Below are 15,904 nucleotides of genomic sequence, written 5' to 3'. Positions count from 1 at the left end.
CTGTTCTGAGCCCGCTGCGCCTCCTCCCCTGCCTTCCCCCGGGGGCTCTGCAGACGCAGCCAGGGATGGGAGGGGGGCCAGAGCCAAGAAGCTTGGTGGGCAGTAGGGGGAGTGAAGGCGGGAGGAACCAGTCTCAATTCCGAAGCACCAGCCCTGGCCCCCAGGCCTGGGGGAACTGAGGGACTTGGGAGGCCACCATGAGCCAGCCCTGGCTGGGCGGCAGCTGCTGACGCCCCCGCTGCCCCCCGGAACCTCCCAGGAGGACCTTCCGGAGGCCTCCCACTCGCCTCAGCCGATGAAACAGCATCTGCCGCTCCTGCGGTGGCAGCTCAGGACAGGGCGGAGGGCACCGTGAGGCCCCTGGGGAAGGCTTTGAAATCTGGACTATGGCCCGGCCCCTCCTGGCAGCCCGGCCCGCCACCACAGGCCCAGCCCCAGAACGTGGGGGGCTGTGTTCCAGCACTCCTGCAGTGTGAGGGGCACACCTGCCCAGCTGCCAGGCCTGGGACATCTCCATCTGACTGGCTGGGGGCCTTGTTTGCCCCAACTATCCTCCTTCCTGCTTGCCTTGCCTCCCTCCCAGGGGACCAGTGGAGGAAACACTTCCTGAGAACAGCTGGGATTTTCCGCTGGACATTGCGCCTCGCTGGCCAGCCCCTTATCTCCCCCCACCGGCACCACCCTCATTCCTTCTCCCAGAGTCACCCCTTTAGCCAAATCATACTCCCACCCCACAACCAAGGACACCCCTCCTCTCCCCACTACTTGCCTCAGCATCCCCAGTACCCAGCACATATCCAGGCACAGAGCAGACCATGAATGAATGACACGCTCCATTTTGCAGATGGGTATACCGAGGCCAGGAGAGAGCCCAGTGAGCTAGGTCTCCCATCCAGGGTTCTTCCTGAAGGAGACTCTGTCTGTAGGGCCCTTCTCTATCATTTCCCACCCGCCACACTTTCTGCCCCAGGAACCCATTCAGCCTCCCAGGCTACTGGAGGCATTAGGGCGACTCCAAGCACAACTTCTCAGTGCTCTGGGTCCGAACGCCCAGCTGGCTATTCAGTACTACTCGCCCAACTCTCCCACAGCGTAAGGGTGGTCTTAAAAAGAATCCCAACTGTATTGTCCTTGTGACGCTAGACTGTGGGGTAAAGCCCCCTCTCCCCATTGCACAGATGGGGCTGCTGAGGCCCCCAGGGGAGGGGGGAGCCGCAGGCGGCCGTGAATCAGAGGGGGAGCTGGGAAGCCGCCCGGCCCTGCCGGCTGTCGCTGGAAGCAACAGCCTGCATTTCCTCCTCACACTGGTGCCTCGGGGAAGCGTGGGCAGCGGGCGGGCAGGCACTGCCGTGAGGACCCCTCCTGCGCCTGCAGGCCAGCCGCATCCCCTTGCTGCCTGACTGGGCCCACACAGCCCACTCCCTGCGCCAGCTTCATCTACAAAGAGGGGTAGACCAGAGGCAGAACTGGGTTTCTGTCTAAGGTATGTACTCATGTCACCTGAGGGCACCACAGGGAAGCCCCTCCCCTCAGATCCTCAATTTTCCTAGCATCGAACAAGATTGAAACATGACCATTCACGCATCCTTCCAGCAGTAAAGCCCATGGCTCTGTGATTCTAGAATCCCAACATGACAAGAATCCTGACAAGAATCCCTCAGCTCCAAGCATTCTATGATTCTAGACTCCTGTGACTTAAAATTCTAGGCCACCAAGAATGGATGCTGCCTGGAAGAAAGGGGGCCAAGCCCACTCCTACCTGCTGCTATGCGCCCAGCTAACCAATTTCCTATCTAGCTTTGGGGGAGGCGGGTCAGGCAGGAGAGGGGCTGGGCTCTTCCATCAGGGTCAACAGGAACTGGACGTGAGGCTGTGGGGCGGGCGTGGGGGTTATAAGCCTGGGGATACAAGCTGGTCTAGTCCTGGAGGACAGGCCACCACCTCGTGGCACACACAGCCACTGACGCTGCAGCTGTCAGGAAGTCCAGCCCTCGCCAGAGCAAAAGTGGGTGGGTAGGGGTTTGTGAGCCTGCACCCTCACCCTGCAGCTCAGAGGGAGGACGGGCGTCAGGTCAGGGCTGGTCTCCCTGCTTCTCAGGTTCCAAGCCAAGCTCCACGCTTCATCTTCCTGTCTTCACCACCCACTGCTTCCTCCTTCCCACCACAGTCCCCTCACCTCTCAGCCTCCCAGGCCAGCCGGCAGCCAGCCAGGGCAAGGTTCCCAAGCCCATTTGATAGATGGAATAACTGAGGTCCAGGGAGAAGACATGACCTGCCCCAAGGGCTCAGCCTCAGCAGCCTACTGGTCTCTGGCTGCATCTCTCAGCCCTGCCCCTCAAGCTCACTTTCCAGAATCCTCTACAGGGCCAGTGGGTCTCCACAGACCGTTCTAATCACCAGCATAAGCACATCCCCCATTCTGGTGTCCCTTGAGAACACTCAATTCCACAGCCAATCACCTGGTCATTCATTAATTCATTCTTTCATTCACCCAACTAGCCAATCAGCCCATCTTCCCACCAGATGCCAGGCCCCTTGCCAGGAGTCTGGGGGCCTCAAGAAGGAAAGAGAGCACGGCCTGTATTCAGTAGGCATTTACGGAGTGCCTGCTATGTGCCAGGCAGTGTGGACCACCACATAGAGACCAACCCTGGCTGTCCTCTTGGTGTTTACAGCCAGTCAAGGGCTCAGCCAGGACTCAATCCCACTCGTCAGTGGCAAGTCCTGAGGCAAGTCACAAACTCTCCAGCCTCAGTTTCCTCATTTGTATATGGGAATGCTAACAGCACCCAAATCACTGGCCTACTGTGAGGATTAAAGGAAATGAAGACTAGAAAGCTGTTCACACAGTGCCTGCCCACAGGAAGGGCTTAGGATGGGTTAGCCATTGTCATCACTATTGTTACGACCTATTATGATCATTATAGTAATAATTGGGGGACAGCAGTTGATTAGAGCAGCAGCTAAAGCTCTTCAAACACTTAGCTGGTGCCAGGCACTGGGGGTACAGGAAGGAATCACTGCCACATCCCATTGCAAGGCTGGCAAGGAGCGGGCTCAGTAAATCCCATAAGCATCTGATGAATGAGGGACTCAATGACAAGAGGCATGGCCCTGCCTCCAAGAAGGTGCACTCCATCATGTGTTCATGTGTGCTGCACATGTATGTGGCAAGAACTTAGTTATGCATATGAATGCGTCTACGTGGGAAACCTGGGAGGTCCAGCAGGTTACGTGGGAAGTGGGGTAGCAGTGAACAGAACGCAGCTGCTGACGCCGGCTCAGGCGCCCCACCCTACCCTACCCAGCCCCTGCCAGTGATCATAGCAGAGCCGAGGGGATCATGGCAAAAGCAAGGACCAGGCCAGGTAGGGAGAGGCCTGGACAGATGCTTTGCATAGTTCTGACCACCAGATTACAGGCCTAGGCTAGGCCCCTAGGTGGAGGTGTGGAGGCTGCCAGGTGCTGTCCCACACGAATCAGGCCCCAGCTCCCGCACTTCATGCCTGTCCTGGCACAGCACATGAGGGTTCCTGCTGGCAGACGGGGCAAGTCCGAGGAGGTCAAGGGAGGTCATGGGGAAGAAAGGGAACAGTGGGCCCAAGGGCCATGTGGGGTCTGCTGGATGGGGGTGGGGTGGGTACAGGGCTCCCCCGGGGCCACCGGGCAGGCCTGGCTCTGCCCTGCTGGGGCCAGCAGCTGGAGGGAAGTAAATATAGCGCGGGGCGTCCCGGCCACATTCCTGGGAGGCCAGTACGGCCCGCCTGCCCGCTGCTCTAGGCAGAGCGCAGCAGCCAGGGCCCAGAACTGCCACTGCCCTCTTCCCAAACAAACAGAAAAATAAATAAAACCAGCTCTCATGGCCAGCACAGCTGGGGGGAGGGGGCAGGAAGGGGTGGACCCAGGAGAGGGGGCAGACAGGCGCACCAGTTGCTGCGGTTTCTGTTCTGCTGGGAAGGAGGAGGCCAACAAAAGAGGAAAATGGAGGGAAAGGGCAGGGAGATAGTCAGAGACGGAGAGGAGGGGAGAGTGCGCAGGAGAGATGCAGGGTGTGACAGGCAGAGGTGCCAGGGAGGCAGGTCAGGAGGGACAGGGATGATGTCAGGGCTGGTTGGGGGAAGGAAGAGGCAGCCTTGGGGTCAGTAATTCAGCAATTCAGCGACACGGATGCCCCCGGGTGGGGGGCAGCAGGCAGACAAAGGGGGCCTGTGCACTGGGGCAGGGGGCTGGCTCCAAAGGCCATGAAATATTAAAGACCCTAGGCCAATGAGTGACAGAGGTCATAGAAATAAGGAGACTAGCCAGGGAGATACAGGGACCCTGAAGCAGACCCCCTCCCAAATCCGTGTCTGTCGCCCTCCATCACCTCCTGAGCAGAGCCAGTCTCCTCCAGCTCTCCTGCTGTGGCTGCTTTCTGTCTTTCCATCCAGACGGAGGACAGGCTGAGGGTGGGAGGGGCCGTAGGGATTAGTGATGGCAGGGGACCTTTGCGGTTCCCTCTTCCCTCTGGCTGATCTGCGTGCAGCCGGCCTTCCAGAGCTGCCAGCCACCCTAGTAAGAGGGCCAGGAGGCCTGTCAGCACAGCCGCTGCCACAGGTGCCTCCTGGGGAAGAAGGGGGTAGACATCCAGCTTCCCCTTTACAGAAAAAAAATCAGCCAAGCCACCACTTTCCACAGAGACAAGCGGGAGGGAAGGCCATGCCTCACAGCTCAGCTGAGCCAGCGAGTAAACGGGCAAGCAAGCCAGCAGGTCATCCCCTAGCCCTCTACCCACCCAGGTCCCATTATCAGCCTCATGACCTTGGCCAGTCCCCTTGTCCCTGAGCCTGTGTGTGTCTTCACCAGCCCCACCCCACCCAGGCTTGGTGTGAGGAAAGAAATAAGAGGACAAGTAATACTTTGAAAACCTGCAGGGGCAGCTGGGGCCAAGCAACTGCATGCAGATAATCCTGTGAGGTCAGACCCATTATCGGTCCCATTTTACAGATGGGGAAGAGAAATCCAGAGAGGCAAAGTGATGTACCCAAGGTCATACACCTGATAATTAGCAGAATGGAGACAGAAATGCTAACCATGAGCCACGTGTTCTTTTTTCCTTTTCACTGGGGGATATGAAGTCCTCATCACCATAAAAGCCAACTTTTATTGAATGCTGACTGTGGGTTAGCCACTGGTGCTGGGCACTGCACAGCCATCCCTGTGTTAATCTGAAAATAGCCTTGTGAGGCAGGCACTCTTATTGTCCCATTTCAGGGATAAGGAAACTGAGGATCATAGAAAGAACACATATGGACCAAAGGTCATATATCCAGCTAGGTAGTGACATGGCCAGGATTTGGAGCCAGGTCTGACGCCTGAGCCAGTGGTCAAATACACTTGCCCAGGCAAGGTCAAGGCAGGGGGTTAGGAGGACCCAGTAGAGGGGAGCTCAATGATCCTACTGGTGCCTGGAACAGCCAACAGGAAAAGGTCAAAATCAAGGTCACAACTGCTATGCCAGGGGTTGTCAGCTACTGCTCTGGGAACAGGAGATGGGCAGAGCCTGTGGGGACCCAGAGTGAGGGCACTGCCTAGGGGCCTGGCCAGAGTGATCTGCCTGGTCTACCCAGAGCTCATGTACCAGATTACACAAGCCCCTTCCCCCAGCATGGGGATACTGAGGCTGGTCCAAAAAGCCCTGTCATGTTGGCCCCCAGGGCTGCAACCAGCACCCCAGGGCCAGTGTGCCAGGAACTAATCACCCCCCTCCTGAGCCCTCAGTGCTGGCAGAAGAGGGGGCAAGATCCCCTCCCTCCCTCCCAGGCCCTGTGAGCCCAGAGGGAGGCCAGCATCAGAGGCAGGAAATGAAGAAGAATTTGCGATCTAATTGAGCTGGCGGGGGATTAGGCGGCAGAATGCAATTACAGGGGCTGGAGCAGGGCCAGGGGCACTGACACCCCGAGATGTGGCCTGGCCCAGGTGACTGGGCCTAGCCAGTCTCTGGCCAGAGACACCCTATGGGGGGGGGTGGGCAGGGAGGGGGAGACAGGTGGGCAAAGATTGGGGCCGACCACTCTTCAGCACACACAGGACTACAGGGTTCCAGCTCCATGAAACACCCAGAAACAAGAAGTTTTCCTGAGAATTCTCCCCCAGGGAACAGTCCTGTGGACTCTCCCATGGGGAGCAGGAAGATAGGAACACACGCTCTCACAGGCTCCACTCATGCATGTACACACATGTGTTCATGCTCCCAGGAAAGCCCTGCAAATCCATGTTCACTTGCAGGGGGACAGACTCCCAACCTGCAGACACACAGCAATGGCCCTTTGCTGCCAATGGCTCCACCAAAGGGGGGAAAAACACAAAACAAAACAGGAAAATAAACCCATGACCTTAAAATCCTTTTACTCCCATAATCACAGGCTGCCATCGTGGATACGTGCTGTCACCCCGGCCCCAGCCTGTCTCCCTCCATGGCTTCCAAAACTCCCAGCAGGCAGGCAGATGGGGAGGCTGCCCAGTTACTGCCAGGGAGGGCAGGGGAGGGGAAAGACTGGGTGGGAGAGGTTCAACATTACACACACTCACACACTCAGGGCCTCAATCAGGGAGGGAGAGACTCAGAAAGAGAAAGGAACATAGACACCAGCCACCAAAGACAGACATAGACCATTGTCAGCACAGCTCAGATATGCCACTCCCAGAGTCACACACACTTTCTCAATTCAGATACACCACTCAGAGAGTGAGACACTCCGATATTTACAAGCATATATAAAACACACAGATATACACAAATCATGAACACACCCTCTCCAAAATTCTAAGCACACAGAACTCAGAATATACACATTCCTAGATTTACAGGGACAAATCCAACTTTCAGATATAGGCTCTCAGGTTCACAAACACACAGGTATATGCGATGCATACACACACACAACTCCTAGATCCACAGACACATGTCCTCATTCACAAATATACACATGTTCAGACTCCTACACCCCAAGATAGACAGACACACATTCAACACACAGAGTCACAGATAAACACGTCTTGAGTCATTAGCACACACACCACCCAGATTCCCACATCTCATACCAACAGACTAGACCCATACAGCCTCATCCAGCAGCTGACACTGCCTTTGACTTTAGGGGGCAGGTGGAATGGTTGGAGATTCCTGGGTCTTTGAGGGGGCAGTCCTTTCTTAATGCCCGCAGCCTGGGAGGTGGGCTCAGAGTTGGGGGGAATAAAGGGGGAAGTAAGAGAAAGCAAAAAAAACTTGAGTGGGATATTCTTGTTGGGCAGTAGCGCGTGAGTAACTGGGGAGGCTTTTTGTGGTCTGGTGAGTTCCAGCTATGAGCGAGAGTTTAACTATTAATACACTTAATCAAGGGCACTTCACACACACGCACACCCATACAACCACACACACAGGCTAGGATGGGATCAGGTGGTGGGGGGTAAGAGAGGTAGAGCCCCAGGAAAAAAATGGGAAAGCCCCATTCAGGGCCCCAGGGGGTAGGGAAAGAGGGTGGAGTTTCTACCCTGGGCCTGCCTCCAGAGCAGGGGCAGTCAGTGATTCATTTCTGCACTCCCAGAAGGGTGGGGCTTGACACACAGTAGGTGCTCAATAAATACACACTGGACCAATGAATGAATAAGTAAATTATATATAAAGAGTGGGCAATAATAATAACAACAGTAATAATAATTGAGCCCCACCCCATCCTTGGTCAATTAAGGTATGCTTCAGGACACCGTGCTTGGGGAGCTAGTTCTAACTTCATGGTCACCCCACCAGAGGCTCTAAGAAAGTGTAGGCCTGGGTCTGGCTCATCAGTATCCCACCATTCCTCCACCCTATTCTGCACCCTGGAAAGTCAGCTGACCTCAGCTCAGCCTACACCCCTCCCTCCCAGAGAGAACCCCATCTCCATTCCACTCTCCCATGAATAACTAGATGAGGTCCTAAAGAAGGTGGGGTATTTAATTCCCAGAGACTTGATCCTTTATCCAGATGCAACCCTGCCCCCCACACTCCCATAAGCCTCAGCTTCACATCTGCCAAATGGGTAGAAGGTAGGCAAGAAGCTGGAAAGAGGCAGCAAGAGTTGGGGGCCACAGTAGGAACCCATAGAACACAGGTTTGAGCTGGCCTGGGCCCTGGATGCAGAATCCTCCCCTCCCCTTCCCCTCCCCCACCCAGCCCAGCCCTGCCGGGTGGACATTCCAGGCCTCACGTGATAAAGACGAGGCCGCTGGCCCACGGGTAAGTCAACAGGCTCTGTCGGGGGAGAGATAGGAGGCCCTGGCCAGGGTCACCTGCTGAGCCGGGAAAACAGCCGGGCCCAAATACACACATAAATAAGGCGCCAACGGACAGCCAGTCAGCCAAGGGTCTGTCTTCTGCAGAGGAACCTCTGCCCCCACCTTGGAAAGGGAGGTAGCATGGGAGAGGGAGGTGCAAGGCTAGCTCTTGCTTCCCTGGGAGAGCCCCAGGTCCTGCCAGGATTGGAGGTGGGCATGTGGGAGCGGTGAGCTTCTACCGAGACCCCCAGGGCTGACTGAAAACTCAGAGGCCAACCTCCCTCAGCTGTTCCCACCCCTTCCCAGGGCAAAAATCACCCCCTCTCCCTCCTCCCCAAGGAGAGAGGGCAATTTCCGTTCTGGGAAGGGGGTGACAGCTGCAGAGCGGGCCACTACCCGCTCCCCCCCGCAAGCTCTTGCTTGAGTCTCATCCAGAGAAACTGCTAAATCAACACTACGCAGTAGTAGGTAGCGCTGGCCTCAGTCTCCCCGCATCGCTCTCAAAAAGGGGTTTGGGAGGAGGCTTCGGGCTCCTGGGTTTCCTAAGACGGTTGGCACCTAGGGTACGAGGGTCCTTCGGGAGGGGGATCAGGGCAAGCTTAGGCCAGCACGCCCCCTAAAAACATCTAATTTAAATGCTCTCAGTTACATGGACAGCCATCCCCCGGCCCCCCCGCCTCCCGCCCCCGCGGGCCGGGGCAGCTGAGGTGGCGCCGGGCGTTCAAATAGCGCTCCAAACAAGTCCGCAGCGACCGCGCACGCAGCCCCCGCCAGGCGGCCCCAGCGGAAAACTTGAAAGGGACTCTGTTTGCCGGCCGCCCTGGGGCGGCTCCGGCGGGGGCGAGGGCCGAACCAACGTACACGCCCCCTCCTCAGCGCTTCCTGCGCAAACGCGGAGAGGCGGGGGGGCCGGGCCCACCACAAAACCTAGGACTCCGAACAGCGCCCGCGGCGCAGGCTAAGGCGGAGGTCAAGAGGCTGGCTCGCCAGAACCCCCCCTTCAGCCCCTTCTATCCGAAGACGCGACTCTCAGACCACCCAGGGTCCAGGGGGCAAAGTAGGGCGCGGCTGCCAACCCTTCAGAACCCCGTCGCAGGAGACAAGAGGAGGGAGCAAGTCTTCCCAGAAGAGTGCCTACAGAACCCCCCAAATCTGCAAGGTTCCTCCTCGCAGCCCGTGGCACCAGCCCAACTCCGCGCACCCCTTCCGATTCCTGAAGGGGGGGGGTGGGAGACCAAAAAGCGATCTTGCTCCCTCATTGGGCGCTTCAGCTCTTCTGACAGGTCCCGGAGGCGGCCCCCCATTTAAAAACTGGGGTCACTCACTTTCTGTTGATCCTACAAATAAACAAAGCCAGGCGCACCCCCCGCTCCCCGCCAGAAAGCAGCCCATTACGGGCGAGGACAACTTCCCCCAGCAAGAAAATTAACACATTCTTCTCGCGGCGGTTCGGCCCCTCGCTCTGGGGAAGAAGAGAGGAGGGGGCTCGGGGCCAAACTTCACGGGTAAATTTGGGGCCAGAGCAGCGAAGCAGGCGCCTGGGACACCCGCCTCCCACAGCTCCGCAGCTAGAGGAACACCCCCATTCTCCCTCCCTGGCTTTGCATGCTGCTTGGCCACGCGGGGCTCAGGAGACAGCCTGAAAGACTCCCTAAGGCTAGGGAGGAAGGGAGAAAGAGGCCGCGGAGAGGAGTGGTGGTCGGGGGTGATACTTTGACGGAAAAAAAAAAATAAAGGTCAAACTTGGTCAGCCCGCCAGGCACCCCGCGGGCAGCGGGGGCGAGGAGCCGCAGGGGAAATGTAGAAGTGGCCACCGCCCCCTCCAAGTGGAGGGGGAGACTCAGCCACGCGTCGTCCTGGGCGTTAGAGCAGTAATGCCCCCAAAACACAGGGCTGCGAATGGGGTCTGTTGGGGGGAGTGCGCGCCGGAGATCTCCAATCAGCCACCCCCGCAGGCGGAGCGCCCGCCCAACACCGAGAGGTGAGGACACGGGCTCCCGCCGCCCCTGTGCCCTCAAGCGCGAGTACTTGGGGAGGGGACCGTACCCCTCAGGGAGAGCCCCGACCCCAATCCATGGCGCCCAAGCCGCCGTCCCCGACCCTAAAACCCCTCTTTTTGTCTGAACTCAGTGATCTGCGACCGAGCTGACTGCGGCTTGGGGAGGCTTGAGTATAGAAGAGGCCATCGAGCGATCACCGGAGCTAGGACTCCCAGCCTCCGGGGCTCCGAGGCTCAGACTACGGGCGCCCCCCGCCACACCCAAACACGGACCCCTCTTTTCCCGTCCCTGGCTCTCCGCACCTGAACTTCGGGGGAGCCCGCGCCGCCAAACTTTCCGCAGACTTGCAGCGAACTCCGGCCCCGGCCGCGCACCGGGCCCCGGGGGAGGAGAGGGAGGTAGGCGGGGAAGGGGAGGGGGCCGGCCTCCGGGGGGGGTCGGGGGAGGGCCGTGGCCCGACACCTACCGGCTCTCAGAGTCGTCCAAGCCGCCACTGCCGCCGCCGCCGCGAGGCCGAGGGGGAGGGGAGGGGCGGGGAGCTGCGCTCCGCTCTGGGCACCGCCGCCGCGGTGCGCTCCGCTCCAGCCGCGCCGCCCGCCGTGCCCGGGTCCGGAGCCGGAGTCACGCCGCCGCGGCTGGTCGGAGGCGGGGAGGGGGGGGAGCCTGCAGCACCTGCCCCTCCTCCCCCTCCCCGCGGCCCAAATTAAAAAACAACAAAAAGCAACTAATCACCCCCAAGCGTAGCGCTGAGCGGCTGGCGGAGGGCGCAGCGTGAGGCGCCCGGACTCAGCAGGCAGCGCGCATGGCTGGGCGCTGGGCTGGGCAGGGCAGGGACGCGGGGCCCGGCTTCGGGGAACAAGGTTCTGCCGCTCTTCTCTCTCGGCTCGGGCGCCTGCTCTCGCCGCCGCCACCGCCTCTGCTGCCGCCTCTACATCCCCGCTCAGGCTCCGCCGCCTCTGCCGCCGCCGCCGCCGCCGCGCGCGCCCGCCCGGGCAGGAGCTCCGAACGCTGCCCGGGGGCTGCCGGCAAAACCCGGACTGGACTCAACGCTCCCTCCTCCTTCCTCCCCCCCCCACCTCGGCTCCCCTCCCTCCTCCCTCCGCCTCCCTCCCGACGCAGCTCTGGCCACTTGGACGCCGCAGGCTCTGAGGCCGGAGCCGCAGCCACTGCGCCTCAAGCTCCCCGCGCTCTGACGAGGTCGGCCCAGGCTGAGCTCCCCAGCGCGCCCCGTCTTCACCTCTTTTTCTGCAACTTTACAAAAAATAAGAGGACCTCTCCCGTTCTGTGAGGAGTGCATGGGCTTGGAGACGCACCTTATGGGGAAATCCGCCATCCCTCTGCCCCCTCTCTCCAGCCGGCCGCGAAGCTACAAGGACCAGTAGGAAGGGTTTGGCCGCGCCCCTCAGCTCAGGTGCGCGTAGGGCCGAGAACTCATAGCCGAGCACTCTTGGAGCTAGACGCGTGTTCAAAGATTGCACCCTTCCCAGAGCGCATTCCCGTACTTGGTGGGCTCTAGTTACCCAGGAGAAAGGGGGTGGAGGTTCCTGTCCCCATTACACAGATGAGGAAACTGATCCGAGAAAGGACATTTTGTTACCTACGCTGGCCCCAACCGAAACCCTGAGTCTTGGAGCTAAAGCGACTACATTGTGGTGCCCTGAGACCGTGGCCTGTGAACTCTGAGCCCGAAACAGTGCCTAGCACAGAGAAACGCTCAATAGACACTGGTTGAGAGAACAAAAGCCCAGCGGGTACAGATTTGGGCCCGTATATCCTCGCCGTCATTCAGTGCCCCCTCCATCTGCCCAGCTTGGGCTAATCCTAAAGCTGCAGATGTCGTCTTCTCACCACTTCAGGGACCCACAGAGTGAGCCCCAGGCTCACTCGTATAATCCCAAAGTGGAAAGTTTCTTCAATTCTGTGGAATTCGTGGGGGTGGATTTGTGCTGCCTCCTCGAGACAGAGAAAACAGCCCCCAGACCAGAGACCCTAACAGGAAAGGGGCAGGACCGTTTGCGAAGTCTGCCTAGGGTTAAACATTACAGCCTGAGAACGACTGGGACCCAGATAACAGGGAGTTAACTGCGGCGACCCGGTGCCTCCAGTCACTGGAGCAGTCTCAGTGGAAGAAGCAAAACTAGCTCCCACCTCGCTGTTTCCTCCTCTGTGCCACCTGCCTCAGGTGTTAGAGAGTCTGGGGCTTGGGTCTCATGGGAGCAGCGGCTGGTGCCCACCCTCCAAGCCTTCTAAATTTGATTTTGGGACTTTGACCCTGCCAGGGGATAGGGGTGTGAGGGAGGTGTCAGAGGGCAAAGTTCATCTGGAATGTGTTGTCTCTCTACCTGCCCTGACCTCCCAGGCCACAGGGAATGACCCTCTCTTGGACACCCCCTCCCTTCCACAAAAGCTGAGAAGTGTCCTCCTTTAACTGTGTGTCAACGAATGTCTCCCTAGGGGAGGCCTTTAGCCTCTCCTCTCCTGTCCAGCAAGCTTCCTCAGAGCCACACCAAACGTACCATGTGAGTAAAGCAAGGTAATTGCTCTGAGAACACAGTTTTAAGACAAACGAACACCTCCAGATTATCACCCCTAAACTGCTTAAAGACAGACATTCTGGGCCCCACCCTGAGTGTCAGGTATGGTACGGTGTTAGGCACTGACCATACAAGGCGAAAGGAAGCAGGGTCCCAGGCCTAGATGCTCAGGGATCTGCAAACACTTAGCCCACCACTATCTACCTTTTCTGGGGAAGCTGAGGCCCAAACTGTGAGGTGGGACCTGTTGCCCAGGAGTCAGCAGCAGGCCTCAGAGGATTAGGACCCAAGAAATGAAACTCAGTCCTCAGGGCTTCTGAAGCCTAGGGTGAGTGCAGAATCAGGCCCTGCATACCTGAAAAAAGCTTCATGCTGAAATCCATGGGGGGTGGGGGAGGACAGTAGCTCCGCCTTAGGGAATTACTATTAATTATCCACTTTTTCCCCCAAGACCTCTGTCCCCTCCCCATCTCAGGAGGGCAAAGCCCAAGGGGCTGCAGGCTGCAATGGAGATGAGTCAGGTGATACCAATGGTGACTTTCTCAGGGAAGGGGTGTTGGCATATGACTGGCCTAGTTTAGAGAGTGGATCTTGGGAGTCTTACCCCTCTCCTGGAAATTAAGAAGTGGAGGGAGACCCAGATCCTCACTTATCCACCCCAGGTAGGAACCAGAGAGGAGAGTAGCAGGACTGTCCACATGGAAAATACACCAAGAACAGGAAATTCCATGTGCAAACCAGCCACATAGAACTCTCTACCATAACAAGTAAGACAAGGGGGAGACACCCAGGAAGGATTGGGCAGGACGTCTCTGGCCTTGGGAGAGACTATCCCCACCCCAGGCCCCTTCCACAAGAAGAAGTAAAGGGATCCTGGTTCACAACCCCTCCAAAAAGGAGTATTGGAGTTTCATATTGCTATTCAATCAATCGGCTTAGAGTCAGGAAGCAAATTCCATAAGTCTCCAGTACCTGTCAGGGAGAGAAAGGCCCTGCACCCACCTGCCCTGTCTTCTGGGTAGGAATGTGTCAGTCCAGTACCCTGGATCCTGCTCTCCTGGTCCTGGTTATATCCATAGCTGGCATTTACAAAGCCCTTATCCTGAGCAGGGCATTAAGCTAAATAGTTAAGGTAACTTATCTCATTTAATCTTTACATCAGTCCCAGTAGTAGTATTGTCCCCATTTTTCAGATGAGGAAACTGACATGAGACTGGCACCAAAGTTGTTTTCCTAACCTCAGAGATTTGCTATCCTAGTGAGGCTTCTCACACACAGATCTGCTTGGGGTTCACCTGTTCCTCATCCTGTAGTGATCCTCAGAGCCCATAGGGCTCAGCTCAAGCCCCTTCCCCAACTTGGCCTGGCTTCCCTAACTGGTCCTATTCTTCCCTGCAATTCCTGAGCCCTGCTGACCAACACCACTCAACACTGGTGGTTCCCTCAGACACCCCAAAACTTCCCTTCAAGTATCTGTGGCTTTGCATGCACTGTTCCCTCTGCCCAAAAGGGCCTTAATCAAGCTCACCTCCTGAAGTCCTCACTGAAGTCCAAGAGCATGTATCACTCCACTGGGAACCTTCTTTGACTTCTACTCCCTGCCTCAGTTTGGCAGCACTAGCCTTTGTGCAAATTAGAAAAAGCTACCACTTTTTGGCAGATATAGGTACCCCCATTTGGCAGCAGGTCATAAACTGTCTTCCAGTCTTCTTAGACCCCTTGGCCAGGTGCCTTTTTTGCAGTGCATGCACTGAACAATTGTACACTGCGGCCTGGCTATGGGGGCCCTCATCTGTCCCCTCCTATGGCCACAGTGACCACACTGCACAGAAATAGCTTTTATTTGCTCATTGTCTCCCTGTCCCCACACTACTACCAGCCACGAAAATTTGTTGAGGGTAAAGGAGGGTCTCCTACCTGCTTTGGGCCTGAAGCCTGGCACTAAGTAGGTACCAGTAGTAAGGATTGTAGCCAACAGTTTTCTGAGCACTTACTATGTGTCTGGCACCACACTAATTGCTTTCTGTGAATATGCTTATTTAATCCCGGGACTCAAGACAACTGCTTAATGTTACAAAGTAGCAAAACCAAGATTTAAACCCATGCCTTGTGTGTGGGATCTACCTTTTCCATGACTACCATCTATCAGCTAATGTCAGTCATTGATTAAACATCCAGTGATTGGGAATGGCTGCATGGAGAGGAGTGTGGGAGTTAGTCTCCAATAAAGACGGCCAACCCAGAGCTTGGCCTACGCCTCTCCTGAGGCCCCAGTTTCCGCATCTGTATCACAGAAAATGAGAGCCAGAGCATTTGGAGCCCTGCCTCAGGGCAGGGTGCAGGATAATGCTCAGTGGGGTCAGACTGGACTGTGACCTTGGCCAAAATTCCAGAGCAGGGCTGGGGGTGCAAACATGGGCAGGGGAAGAGAGAAGCTTGACTGCCTAGACATGGGCCCACGCCTCTGGGGTCTAAGCCCTCACATACTGACCACTGGCCCTTCGGCCCCATCCCTGCCCCCATGACCTCCGAAGGGACAAGAGAACCGTGAAACTAGAAGGAAATTTCAGAAAAGCTAGATCTGTTTCTTAGGAGGCCAAGGTCCAGCCATCCCTAAGAAGTCAATTTGGTGGCCCAGCCTGGCCCTGAGCTGTGTAAACAGTGGGGAAGGGAGGCAGGCAGAAGGGGGACTCCAGTCCCAGAATAAAATGACTGGGAGGGAACAGAGACCAGGCCAACACATACACTCACACTTTGTATTTCCGCTTGCACCCAGGCACAGCTACACATGTGCCAGACAACCAGAAGTAGCCCCATGCTCTGCCAGGCCCAGGGAACTCAGCCTTTATGTGGTAAGGGAAGGGGAGTGGGGACAGTTGGGGGCATCCATCATGCCCCTGACAGTAACTCTTTTTTTCTTAAGATCTTCCTTCCTTCCTCCCTCTCTCCCTCCCTCCCTCTCTCCCTGGCTGTTTGGGTCTTCCTTGCTGCACTCAGGCTTTGGGCTTTCTGTTGCAGGGAGCGGGGGCTACTCTTCGTTTCGGTGCACGGGCTTCTCATTGCAGTGGCTTCTCT

General features: G+C 57.3%; 1 protein-coding gene across 3 annotated transcripts in view; it reads right to left on the bottom strand.

The window, feature by feature from the left end:
* CXXC5 (CXXC finger protein 5) overlaps window positions 1–11,309 on the bottom strand; it is a 34,827-nt gene extending 23,518 nt beyond the window's left edge. The window contains exon 1 of one of the 3 annotated variants that reach the window (XM_081233296.1): window positions 10,762–11,309. The gene's annotated coding sequence lies outside the window, so the exon portion shown is untranslated. Of the gene's footprint in view, window positions 1–10,597; window positions 10,687–10,761 lie in introns of those variants that run through there. The other 2 variants (XM_081233298.1, XM_081233297.1) reach the window with 2 other exon arrangements.
* Window positions 11,310–15,904: the final 4,595 nt, after the last annotated feature.

This window comes from Mesoplodon bidens (assembly GCF_964165515.1).
Source record: "Mesoplodon bidens genome assembly, chromosome: 4".
In the NCBI taxonomy this organism is placed as follows: Eukaryota; Metazoa; Chordata; class Mammalia; order Artiodactyla; family Ziphiidae; genus Mesoplodon; species Mesoplodon bidens.
Note: the sequence above shows the minus strand (reverse complement) of the source record. Positions and strands in the feature narration are given on the sequence as shown.